Source organism: Wasmannia auropunctata, unplaced genomic scaffold (genome assembly GCF_000956235.1).
Source record: "Wasmannia auropunctata unplaced genomic scaffold, wasmannia.A_1.0 LD334199.1, whole genome shotgun sequence".
Taxonomy (NCBI): domain Eukaryota; kingdom Metazoa; phylum Arthropoda; class Insecta; order Hymenoptera; family Formicidae; genus Wasmannia; species Wasmannia auropunctata.
In genome coordinates, this window is record NW_012028691.1 from 330,480 (window position 1) to 344,022 (window position 13,543).

The 13,543-nt window shown below is 37.0% G+C and overlaps 1 protein-coding gene and 1 long non-coding RNA gene across 2 annotated transcripts in view; one reads left to right on the forward strand and one right to left on the reverse strand.

Moving 5' to 3' along the window:
* The window catches only part of LOC105459279 (neurotrimin-like), a 166,252-nt gene that overhangs the window by 99,420 nt on the left and 53,289 nt on the right, over window positions 1–13,543 (reverse strand). The window lies entirely within an intron of this gene.
* Window positions 1–13,543, forward strand: part of LOC105459277 — a 93,587-nt gene that overhangs the window by 20,192 nt on the left and 59,852 nt on the right. The window lies entirely within an intron of this gene.

The following is a 13,543-nucleotide window of genomic DNA, read 5'->3' on the forward strand; positions in this document are numbered from 1 at the left end:
TCTGCCTTTACCTCGATCTATCCACCTTATGACCCTGCTACTTTCCTTCTTGGGGCCCGTAAATCGATTACTCGTCGCCGTGTCGAGTACGGCGTTCGTAAATTAGCACCGAGGCGAACGAGCGTGAGCGAAGTGGTTCGACAAGGTGGTACAAAGTCGAGGGTCGCCTTCTTTACGAGGGTTCAGCCTCCAGTGGGGGTGGTTAAGCGGCAGGCTTTAGTGGCACTTACCATCGCAAACATTATTTTATCATTTTAATGGCGACCTAAGAGAGAGAGAGAGAGAGAGAGAGGAGGCCGTAGGGAGGGAGAGAGAGAATGAGAAAGAAAAGAGAGGGAGAGAGGGAGTTGGAGAGAGACCGGTGTAGTACAGGTGGATAGAAACGAAAAGTCGATTCTGAAGCAGGAAAGAGGCATAACTCGACTTTGTGGTCTGAGGTTTCTTACCGGCTTCTCGCCGTCTCCCGATACTCCCCTCCGTTTCTTCTTCTACTTCTACTTCTTCTTCTTCTCCTTCCTCTCCTCATTCTCCTTCTCCACTTTCGATCTCATCCCGCTTCCTACAATTGACCCTCGCGTCTTCCTCCCGCCCCTTCCTGTCTTATATAAGATTACGCTTGTTACGACAGTCTCCGCTCGACAAGGCGGCCTCATCCGTCCGCTTGGCGTGTTGACTTCGTTAGGGAGGACGAACCGCTTTAATTCACTACCCTCTCGGTGTTCCCCCTCGAGCCGCCTGTACTACAAACCAACCCTCTTCGGCGCAATGATTCCGCAACTGCCGATTCTCTTTCTCATTCTCACTCTTTTTTCCTTCACTTTGTCTCCTTTGCTTACGTATATCGAGCAATTTTTTGTTTTCTTTTTTTCCGCATTTTACCGTTATCATATGTTTTTTTCGCATTTTAATCTGACGCAAATAAAATGTGATATTATTTATGAAAAATGTATCTGCCAAAGAATATTTTAAAATTAATTACATTTTGAGAGAAAAAAAATCGAAAACGTAAAATTTTTAAAATAAAATGCACACACACGAACATACGTATGTCCTCTAGAAAAGGCTTTCTTCCTCTATCTATATATATATATATAGGTATATATTCCACCTTAAAAAATATATATTCTCAAATATTTTCTCATATGAAACAAATCTTGAAATGTTCCTTGCAAATATATTTCCCAACAATATCACATTTTTATGTTAAATCTCGTTTATCATAAATCTGCACAGTTCCGCGCTGTTATCATCCCTTCCATCATGCTTTGGACGTGAAGCGATCTATGGCTGCCAGGATGCTTGTCTTTCATCCAATCTTAAAATGCTTTCAGTCTCTTAAATTTTCTAGACCAAATAAGCCACAATCCTGTAATGTCTCTTTTATTATATTGAAGGGACCTCTTTTTCCGATCTTCTTTTATTTTGCTGTAGTTTTGGCCACGTCGCTTCGTATCTCCAAAGGCTTCTTTCTCCTTTGCCTCATTCTTCTTCTTTCTCTTCTTCTTCTCTTTCTTCATTCTAAAGCCCTTTTTGGTTGTGTTTCTTTCAGCGCATGCTTATCATCAAGCGCGTAATCTTCTTTTTTGCCTTCATCTTTAATCCTTTCTCTTGTAAATCATAATAATACTCACTATACCAGAGCAAATTTCAAAGTAAATACTTTGCAAAGATAGTATCTTGATCGCGTATCATTTTTTTTCTCTCGCCGTCACTTGTTCAGCATATGCTTTAATATACATAAAATAAACATTTAAAGCAGTCGACTGAAAAGATTTTTCATCCTTTATCAAATATTATCCATGTTTATCGCTTTGCAATTTCCCCCTTACTATTGTTTAACAAAAATGTTTATATCTGTCCGATCTGTGCTACGTTAGAATGTACAATTCGTTTTACTTCGCTTTATTCTATTAAATATTTAATATATATTGATGTGTTTTACGTTTTTTTTGAGTGCATTAATTTTTAAAGATTTTTTTTTAAATTTAAGCGATGACTTTTAGCGATAATTTCGCTTGTTTATCTGTAAATCGTTTTTTGTCGTTTTCGTAATTCAACTTTGATACATTTCTAAACAAGATCGACAAGCTACGTACATTGCATGCTTGACGTAAAGACAAAAATGTCGAACTCTTAAGAAATTGAAGAATCGGTTCTTCGTCATTTCGCTGTCTTCTTTACAATTTTTCGAACCGGATAAAAATCAATTTCCTTTCTCGCCGCCTTGGAAGAACTCACGCTCGTCCCTCTTATTTTCACTCTTTCATCTCTCCTTATCTTATGCTTCATCAACCGTGCGATCCGTACAGTTTCATCTGTTTCTGTCCTTAACGGCTTTCGTCGTCTACTTCATCTGCTTTTTCTCCCGACTTTCTTACCGGCCATCCGAACATAAGGCTGAGGCCTCTCTCACCACTCCTTCGGAGATATCCATCATCCTTCAACGCAGATTTTTAATAAAACTTCTACAGAGCCTCGGCCACGCAGCCGCTGCTCTGCTCTCCTCGGCGCTGTGCCTCCCGTGCTGTGCTTAATATTTCATCCCATCTATAGTGATCATCTACGAAGCCCCTGATTTGCCTTCAACGCTCCTAGCTTGCCTTCAACCCCTTCCTCTTTCCATGCCTGTACGAACAACGAGGCGATCGATTCCACAACGGGACCATTGTGGCCGGTATTCAAGTCGTAAAACGTGCCGTCGACCCCGCTGTCAAATAAGATTGCTACTAATATGGGTGATGTAATCCAAAACTAATTGATCCTCGAAATATGTTTTTAGATATAAAAATATAAGAGCCATACAGATTTTTATTAGAATTTTGGGACAAAATAAAACATTCCTTTGAACATAATATTAATAATTAATAATAATTAATAATTTAACAATCCTTTGAACATAATATTAATTAAATTAATATTGACTAAAAATAACAAATTCGTTTTTTTATGAACGATTGTGTAAAACATGTATTTTAAATGTTGCTATGGGCATATTACAATATTAAAAAATTTTAAATAATTTTAATCTTCAATTATTATTATCTAATCGAAATTATGTATATACGAATATTACATGAAAATTTTGATTTTCTATTTCTTTGTTTCGTGAAAATATATATAATGAATATGTAATATAACTTTACATAGAGATAACAAATACAAGACGAGTCACAAATATGTCATAAACTATTTTCTCTGGAACTATTAAGGTATAGCAAAAACATTTTTTCCTGATATTTTAAAATATTTTCATTGGCACTTTATATCAAACAATAGGGTACTAATATATATCATTTTAAAATTATCTTAAAAAGGTACTTTTAGGCACAGAAAAGGAATTATATTTTCTGAACTATTAAATTTAAAAAAAAATTGTTTTTAAAAATAAATCAATATTTATATGTTATACATAGGTAATCGGCATTTGTAAATTTATTACTAATCGTACGTTTTTACAAAAGTTATAATATTATGTAATAAAGTTATATAATCTATTATGCGTATTAATTTATAACGAAAATGAATATAATATAATAATTTGTTGAATATAATAATTTTATCGCGAAAAAAAAAGATAATATATCACTGTTGCTCGTGCAGAGTTGGAGTAAGTGTAATTTTCTTCACATATCCATGACCTGTATCACGATCTCTTTCGTAATCTCGATTGCTTGATTGGATTCACAATTCAATTATCACAAGTCCTCACGAGCGAAGATCGATAGAACATGCAAACTCTATTGCTTTTGCACAAAACAAATAGGTAGGTAGATACCACTGTACCGTGAAAGAGGGCCGAGAGTCCCTGGTGCAGATGAACGCAAACAGACTCGAAAGAAGCTTAGAGAAAATTATTTCGTCGTAAGAAAGTACGCAAACCTCTCCTTCGTGTTTCTTATAATTTTATTACAAGATGTCATAAAAATATTGCAGTAAATCCCGACTGTTTTACAAGCGCTTCATATTTTTAAAAAATAATTATTGTGATTATTTGTCTTGGTGTCATTGTTGCTGTTCTTATTATTATTATTTTCATATCGAAAATTATTGATTTGTCGTTTAATATAATTAAAAAACAAGATATTTTATTAATAATTTGACAAAAAAACTAGTTCGTTGCAGAGAAAAAATGTCACGATTGAAATTTGAGTAAAAAGAATGAATATCGATACTGCGGTTTTAATCTATCACTTACTGTGTGCGGTCTTTTAATGTGGCTTCCATTTTTACAATATTTAAAATAGTGTCAATATTGGAAATTACGCTCGATTTGAAATTCAAATTGTATAGCACCATTATAGATACGATAATTGTATTATTAAATTCTTAATCGCTTATCGACAGTCGTCGCGGAAGAAGTTGTAACGAGATCCATAATTTCATATAATTTAAGTTAAACGACTCATAATTTCATAATTCTGAATATTAAACCAAGATCCGAGTGCAAAAGGAGTGCAGTTACATTTTTTTTATTTCGGCAAGGAAAGGCGTGAAAATGTGCATTTTAATTTTAATATTTTTTTTCTAAATGACTATGTATATTTTATTGTTTTTTCACGATCGCAACGCGGTTGAATGCATGCAAATGAATGCTCGTATGCAAGCGAAGGATCAACGGAGGACGAATCGACCGCCAGATTGCACGCAATGTTACAGAGATATTTTTCGGGCAGGATGCCGACGACATAAAGACGTCGCGGACGGGGGAAGGGGGAAGGAAAGGAGGATAGGAGGGCGGGACGGGACGAAGGTGAGAGGAGTAGCGGGAACGGAGAACAATTCGGAGATTCGCGGCACTAAAATTTCACGACTACGTCGGTAGCAATTTCGACTGATCGAGGGGGTGATGCAGCCGCACCGTGTCCTTGTCTATTTGTGTCCTTAGAGCGACCGAGGGCGGCGACGGAGAACGGTGGGGTAGGAAAGGAGGTTTCGTGAGACCATCCGGAATCAACGGTCGGGAAAATGAGTGCCATCTCTTCCGGAACACGCACCCGGAGAATCACGCCAGTGCCGGTGAGAAATTCACGGAAACGGCTACGCCCGGAGAAGGGTGACGAAATTCCATGACTGATGGCGGAGCGAAGATTTTTCGCCGTCGAGCGACACACCAATTTTTTAACGTAAATGAGAGCGCCGTTAGATCATTACTGCGGTATGCATTATCTTATCCTTTCCTTTAACCTCTTCGCGCCAATTTTTTATTCATCTAAAAATCATCTTTTCTCCTTCGAATAATTTTAACGATTTTAATTTAATGGATTAATAGTAGAGCAGTAACTGTCCACTATTTGTAAATTAAGCGATGAGATGACAATTTATTTACTTTATATTTGTGTATGCACACGTTGACAAGCGAAGTTCGATTAAATCTATAATTACCAGTTTGTAATTATTTTTTGACAATTTTGCTGTATCGATACTTCGTTTTTTTTTTCTCTTTTTCTCTCTTTTTCTATATCTACCGCCATTACTTTCGAGAAGGACGTAACATTTCACGGAAGTCGAATCTCATAAAATTCGTAGCGCATCTGGAAATTTGTCGCGATACATTCGCGGCTGAACGACATTTAAATCACTGTGCGGGTGTAAATTTTATACTGTACGCCACGTAAGCTAATCGTCGGTTCGCAATGACTGTTATTGTTACGACGACAACGATTACATCGACACTTTTACAGCTGCGTATGCGCGATTGTGACAACCGCGCTTCTCCAAGCACGAAATAAAAAGGTTGTAAAAATGGTGTATACATCGCTCGCTTCGAAATTACTACACGGAGAAAGGGATACCTCGAATACACCATCGTCAGCGTTTCATTACTTTATCGCATGAAATTGAAATTATCGTTCCTCATAAAAATTTCTTTTTGCGCGACGTGTTCTTTCTATTACGATAACAGACTTGTAATGGTCTCAAAAAGCACCGCGATGTCGAATGAATCGAATGAATCTGCCCCTTTATGAAAGTTTAATGCGTTCAAGGAAGAGATTAGTTTAAATTGAATTGCGCGCTATAAATTGCGCCTTAATTTTCACAAGATTTATAAACTCGTGCTTATAACTTTTTATTAGATTACTTATGTTATCATCGATGACATTAATTAGTCTCTCCATTACGTGCGTTGTTGCAAATAGCATCGATAAATATCTTTTGACGTGATGCATATTGCATGAAGTACAGAATGCTTGGGGATAGAATTATCGTGTGATATTACATATTGCGAGACCGTATAACGGGGGACAGAAAGAGGCGTGGCGTTAGATTGAAGAATCTTTCGAAATATCTCAACGTCATTTTTCGGCTCTTGGCGGATAGAAAATATTCTATCGAACAAGCGGAATAGCCGGGGCGGACCGGGCGAGGGGCAGGGGGAGGGGGGAAGAATAGTACGACAGGGTTTGGATGATCGGGGCGGACCGGAACGGCGACGAGAGAGTCGAAACGTGGGGATAAAAGGTCAGGAGATTAACGCATCGATTAGTTCGAGCACGGCGAAACACTCTTCGGCACTTTGGCACCGCGTGTGTGCACATACGTGTGTACGTGCGCGTACGTGTACCGCTACCGTCACGTCCGTCGGTCCAAACGTTCTTTTTATTATGCTCAGCTACCCCCCAAAAGAGCCCGGATGAGGCCTCATTGCATCGTACGGGATAACGCAGAGAAATTCTTTAGTAAAATTCTTTTTTTTCTCAGAGATAATGTTAAATTACCGTAATTCGTACATTTTCGGTACGTGTCGATTTCGCATTATTTAATAGCTCCGTTGGAGATGAATTAAAAAGGAGCACTCCGGCATCGTAAATATCTCATTAGTTTCCGCTTTTACATGAACGGAAGGATTAATTAAAAAAAAACGAGGCCACTGGTGGAAGATTTATGCTGTTGGAAAGGAACCGGACCGGGAATAAGCTATAAAGATAAAGATGCAAAAAAAAATGAAATTTTGCACAAAAAATTAAATCGACGCGTATTGGTTTTTTCTAATAAATAAATCATATTAATAAATATATTGAAAATTACAGGCTACGACATGCTTTTTTTGTTTTTGTGAGTATTAATAAGAGAAATATTACAGTTTCAAATTAGATACATTATCTAAATACAAAATTTAAATTGATATTTATTTATTCAAGTAGATATTATGTACCTAATGAGGTTGAATTTTTCGTCCTTTATATTTCATGTCCGTTGCAATTGAATAATCAATTTTTAAATATTACGGATCATTAAGATGAATTATTTATGTTCTCTCTCTCTCTCTCTCTCTCTCTCTCTCTCTCTCTCTCTCTCTCTCACTCACTCACACACACACACACAATACCATGCTTGAATCTTGAGACCTTGGAAATGGTTTCAAAATTGCAACTGTGTTAAAGAATTATCACTACAATATGAGTCGTGTACAAACAAGTATTTTTATTTTTATTTTTATTGAAAGACCATTATAGAGATACAGAGATAACAACTAGGTTAATTATCTTATTTATGATCAAGCATAATATACTCTTAATGATCATCAATTGAAGCTTTTTATAACAATCATGCAGTTATACCTGTTATATATCTGTATCAATCTATATAAATTATACTAACTGAACATTCTTTATTCCGTTGAACGAATACAATGATTCTTCAAATTTTACAATTTCTCTTGATCCATACACACAATTATGATATTAGGATTCAAATAAACGATAAATATAAAATGTGAAATGGAAAATGAACGAAGACGCCGCGTGTAGAGAGTTTGCGTTTTGCAAAAATACAAATGCGTCTTTTAAATAACAGCCGAGGGCAATAATAGACAGCGTTACATGCGCAAAATGAAAAACACGGACGAAACGAATACGTAAACTAGTACCTGTACCACGTCGGAAGCCAGCAATTTACGTGTTAAAGCGGAAATAAGAGAGAAGAAACGCTGCAGAAGAGCGGAGGTTTCGTCTCACAGATGCAAATACTTAATTTTTCTCTTTACGCCAACTACGACTACATTTCCTTTGCGTTTTTGATCCTGGTTGAATTGCATTTGCAGTTTCCGCAGTAATACTAACTTTTTATCCGCCATTTAGACATTTTTCTCCTCTAAATGTAAATACGCGAATACACCAACCGGGAATGCATTCTCGCGAGCAGACACGGACCATTGTGTTATTTTATGAACTCAAATAATGAAAGCATTCCCTAATGACAGTTAAAATTTGCGCCATATCTTTCAAGATAAAGATTTAATCCGTAAAGAACAAAGCTTTTGATTAATGTAAAGAACAATTGGATCCATTTTTGCTTTTACCTTTCATCTTCTTTATTGCGGCACTTATCCGTCGATTTCTTTTGTTATCAATACAGCTTCGTGTGACACATTTAAATTATAACAATAACTTGTCAATATTCCAATAATGTTTTCATCAATAGTTATATCAATAGTTTCCGAAACAATTGGCCATTTCATTTTGGAACGTGTCAATCATATCTGGATTATATTTCTATATTTTCATACATATAAAAAGAGACTGAATGCTGCCAAATAAAATTTACGAGTTGTTATGATAACCTGTCAACGAATCGCTTGAATCTTCCTCTTGTAAACTTGTTTTTATCATTAGCAAGAACATTTTGTTTAAAAAAAAAATCAACAATATAATTGGAACAGTTGAGAGGCGTTAATTTCTCTGCGCTATTTGCGACGCAAGACGATTTCGCGGGTGATGAATGAAGCACGAGAGCGATTCTTTTTTTTTTTGTTTTCGTTTTTCTTGCGACGTTTCCTTCGCGTGGTCGCTCATCGAAACTACATAAGCTCTACTTACCCCCGCGGCAATAGTGTTGGCTTTGGTTTGAGGTTTGGTCGCGCCAAGCCGCGTGTTTGCGGTTTTGCTGTCGGCGCTCCGAAGTAGACTCCGCGCACACTGTATATCCACATATATCCACAAACCCCGCCGTGTGTCCTGACGACAGCACTCGAGTACTGTGCAAGAGAGTGAACGGACGCGATCGATATAACGATAGATGTTCTGCGAGCAGACAGCTCGAGCTTATCGACGAATCGCGTGCCGCACCGCTCCCGTGTGATTTGTGGGGATAAAAACGCGCGGGATCGGTCGGTGTCAGATTTTTCGACGATGAGAAAAAAGCCCACAGCCGAGCGGGGTCAGCGGAGCTGATAGCCAAGCGAGGAAAAATCGATGATTATTTTGCCAAAAAAAAAAAAAAAATAGCCTTCCCGTATGGGACACCGGGGCTTTTAAAGGTAGCGAAAGCTCGCATTTCGGCCGGCGCGATTCTTCCGACTGCCAGTATCTCTATTTGAACAAAACAATAACAAGGAAATGAAAATATAAAATATAAATAGTGCATATATGTGTGCGCCAGTAAAAACTAGCTGAATGAAAAATACGACAAATAATAAACAAGTAAGGTTTTCAATTCATAAGAATATTTATTCAGCTATAATAATGAAATAAATGAGCGATATATGGGTTTAGAAAGGCACTTTGAAGGAGAGCTTCGCATGAAAAATAATGTCATGGTGGGTGCAGATAGACGGTACATCGACGGTTCCGACACGCTTAATTCCATTATCCTCGTTATCCCCAAAAGCGCGGTCAAGCATAACACAATCTAACATCTTAATAATACAACCCGGTACGAACCACCTTCCAGTTCATTACCCATTCCTGTCTAAGGGTGAAAGCGAATCGAGGATAACGAACCTCTTGGAGCTTGTCGATTGGTGGCGGGTTGCACGCCGAGGATCAATTGAAGAATCGTTCGGGCTAATTAATTGGAGAATAATCTGAGGAGAGCTTAATACACAGATATACTCGTCTATGCACGGTGATGACTCTTGACGAGAAAAGCATGAAGTCAAGAGAAAGAAACGTGAGGGGGATCCTCGTTGTATGAACGAACTGTATAAAGTGGAGCCAAATCGATAATAGGTATTAAGAATGTGTATGTATGTGTGCGTATATATATATATATATATATATATATATATATATATATTGATAAAATAAAATAATCGCCCCAATTCAAGCTTTATCATTGAGATAAAAAGTTATAAGAAAATACTCTATTTACATATTTTCTCGTTCTACATTTGGTCAATGATATTATCATTTCTTGTTTCGTGGACAATATTCGATCCGTAATGAGACCCGTATTTGCTAATATAAGTTTGAAAATACATTGTAATACATAAGAAATACGTTTGACATGTACAATATATGTGACTTTCGTCTATATAGCTGGGAATTTCCGACGACCGGGAGGACGAAAAAAATGGCCTGTATCCCTGCTAGGAATCGAAATGCGTTTTCTTATCAGGCATCTCTTCCTCATACGATTTCCGTAGAAATACCGATCGGCAAAAGCCAATATCCTTACGTTTCACCGGGGAGACTCACGAGCCGCGTCCGGCATCGCGGAATAGTATCGGTAAATCGAGGAATTCTCCGTTTAAGAGATACGAGCCGGCTGTACGTCGGGCAAGCGACCAAAGAACAATAACGCCGAGGAGAATTTTTACTTCCGGCCGGATGCATGCCACCGGCTACGGTGCCGGTGAATTTACATTTTCGTTGGCTGCGCATCGAATCATGCGTTCTCTTCCTTTTTCTTCGTTTTCTTTTTTCGCCGCGGCGTTTGCGAACAAACGCGCGCACGCGGTCCCGCGATTTGCCTGTATTGAAGCGTAAAAAACCGACGGTCGTGTGTGCGCATGACCAATACGCGCGCGACTGGTCGACGAAATTCCAAATAAACCGTCGGTGGAATCCTGATGAGATACGTGTGAGAAAAACAGATATTCCCTACAGTTATTAAGATACGCAGACCACCGTGTTTCATTCATACGGGTGATGACAAGCAATGTGAGCTTTTTTTGCGCGATTACGCGCGATACAAAAATGTGGAATGCGAGTTAAATCAGAATTATGTTTTCGCGGATAACAGATAATCGATACAACGGCGAAATACGAACCGTGACTTGTATAAATTCTGAATAAAAGTTTGTTGGATATAACTATAGACACCAATTGCTACAACAATTGCAATGTTATTATTAATTTATGTTAATTTTATAAAACACATACTAAAATTACAACTCGTGATGACGTGAATTTATATTTATATATAATCTTAAAATATTAACATGATAGAAGTATTAATTAAGACTTAAAAAAAGAAATAAAATTTTTAAAGAAATTCAAAGAAATGCATTGATTTAATAGTCTCTATTAAACTGTAATTTAGAAGCGTTGAAATTAATAATAGCAGCTGTTAAATTAAATTTTTATTTACGACGTTACGGTATACTAGCCTTTTCTGATGTACAGCAATGAGTATAACTTTAAGGAACAAAAGGAAATTTCTTGACGAAGTATGATATTGTATCGATGTGCAATAAAGAAAAAAGTTGGAATTTTAATATCTTGACTAAACGGTTATTTTTCCTGGCCGGTGTGTCTTGATTCGTGAGAATGAACGATTGATCTTTACGATGCCGGCGAAGAAGGAAGCTATGAAAATCTCATTGCAGCATCGATAAGGATTAAATATCGTGAATTTTTCTTCGATAATACGCGGGAGCTCACCTCGACGGGCGATCCGGAAGACCAGAAAAATGTAGAAATACGTTAAACGCGATAAAATTTTTTCGCGCGTAAATGTACCCGTTAACGACGTCAAGCGCAACTTCAGAGAGATTGCGAAATAATTCGGATTCCCTGGCAATGAATGCAAAATTATATCAAACGAAGTTCAAAGCGATATAAAATATCCCGCCTTGTTCCGTCCCGGTGTGTCCGGAAATAAAAAAAGATCTTTGTAATTTATACGCTCATTTCAATTTAGATTGAAATTAGGATTTTTATTTTGTTTCTCGAAAAATTTGCAAAATTAATATAAAATTAAATTCCTCTCTCCCTCTCTCCCTCTATATATATATATATATATATATATATATATATATATACCTATATATATTGCTATTACGTTTGTTGTAGCATTTACGATCGATTGTTCTCTTGTTAGTAGTAATAGTAAATCGCGAAATCACTGATTTTGTAAAGCATGCGATCACCAGCAGTAGCTGATTGACGTAGCTCCGCAACAATTACTTTTCATTGGATATACGTGTGAACCTGAATACGGTAAGCGGTGGACAGAACGATCGTATAGGATAATATAACACGCCGATCTCGGTGAACAGCTAGGAGGGTTCGTTTAAGTGCGTGTTTAGCGGTTGCGATTCCCAATGGCCTTTTCCATGGGACACTAAAGGGCACTAAGGGGCAGTATAAGGCTCGTAAGGAGGAGTGGTAGTAGTGAGAGAGGTAAACCGTTGCACGTACTCAGACCACAATATAAAATCACTTCGCGCAAGCGCCCGAAAAAGTATTGTCCGAAGTTCGATCTTCGACATGTTTCAATACGGAAATTTTCACACAAGTTGTGAAATATAAAATTTAAAAATACGCATACAATGCATACAATTAATAATACCAATAACTTGATTGATGAATCTTGTATTAAAAAGTCAAAGATAATTTCTTTGCTCTAGTTCAGAATACAAACTTTATTTAATGAATTATGTCATCATTAAAATGACACGCGGAAGCAAATTTTAATTGTTTAGATATTACATTAAAAGTGAGTGAAAAAGTTAGTAGTTAGCTTACGAAATGATAGGAAAATATATAGAGCTTAATCGGGGTTAACGCGAGATGTATACAAATAAATTTTGAACGATCGGGGCGATAATTTAAGTAGAAAACAAAGTTGATTATCTTACTTTTAATGAATAACAGATAACTCGAGGAAATAAAATTAAAACATCTTACGTTAATAATTATATTAAATTTATTACGATGAGATAAAAACAATTTTTAAAAAGCGCGAGTAAAAAGAAAACGAGATGCATCTTAAACACACTGAGAGAACGCTTCGCTGGTACGATCGAATTCTTCAATTTGAGACTCGGGGAAACGAGATGACGACTATTCGAGTGGTGCGACATATAGTGTGAGACGAGCTGGCGCGGATCCAGAAAGTGCCAATTCAATCTTACTTCCCTTTCCGGATGTAAAATTTCAGATAGCCGCGCCGAACTTCCGACTTCCGTTACTCGTTCTGGCTACTGTAGCGTTGCGAGTGTATGTTTCTGGTTCATTCGCGAATACGAACGACATTGTAATAACTCGGCTGTCGAATTGTTTAATAGCCTGGCGTTTCTTCGTTTCTTTATACACCTTTTAGATCACCTTGAAATCTTCGGCGAAAAATGCGAAAAAACGTTGCAAATTAGTAGAAAATTCATTCAATTTCTTCATTCTTTCGTAACAGTGGAAACGATAATAAAAGATAAAATGCATAATAAGAATAATATTACCGCGTTCATTAATGATGAAATAGTTTTAATTAATCGTGAGGCGAAGAATATACGAAAAGCTGACATGAAGTAATCTAAATTATCAGATTTCTTGACTGAGAAATGACCAATTATGATATATATTTATTGACGAAATTTTTTGAC